Genomic DNA, 472 nt, shown 5'->3' with positions numbered 1-472 from the left:
GCTTCTGAATACAAGCAGCTGGGAAACAGCCGCGGAGAGGGCTATGGAACTATCGTGTCCTGCCTGCTGGGGGCCTTTTTGGCAGGCCACAGCTAGGAACTATGGACTAGACATGCCATGGGTAAAATATTTCAATAAAACCAGGCAAAATTGCGGGGACAAAATCTCAGAGGGGGGTGGTGGTTATTTGCTGCTTATTGGCCGCCAGTTGCCCCATCTGTCTCCATCCCTTCCCTAACTCTGACATTTCTCTCTTCGACCTCTTCTCGCCACCTCCCCCTGCAACTGGGCCATGTTGTTGTTGTTGTTGCCCCCTCTCTTCCTTCTCCTTTCCTATTTACTTATTTTTAACCTCCTGCAGGGTCACGCCAGGTAAGCATCTCCCACAGGGCGAGGTGGGGGGAGAGAATGAGGTAGAACGGGGAAGGAGCCGCTCGTGGAAAGAATCCTCCCATGCGGGAGGGGGCGCTCG

The sequence above is a fragment of the Podarcis tiliguerta genome (assembly GCF_965153285.1).
Source record: "Podarcis tiliguerta genome assembly, chromosome: 5".
Lineage (NCBI taxonomy): Eukaryota > Metazoa > Chordata > Lepidosauria > Squamata > Lacertidae > Podarcis > Podarcis tiliguerta.
Note: the sequence above shows the minus strand (reverse complement) of the source record.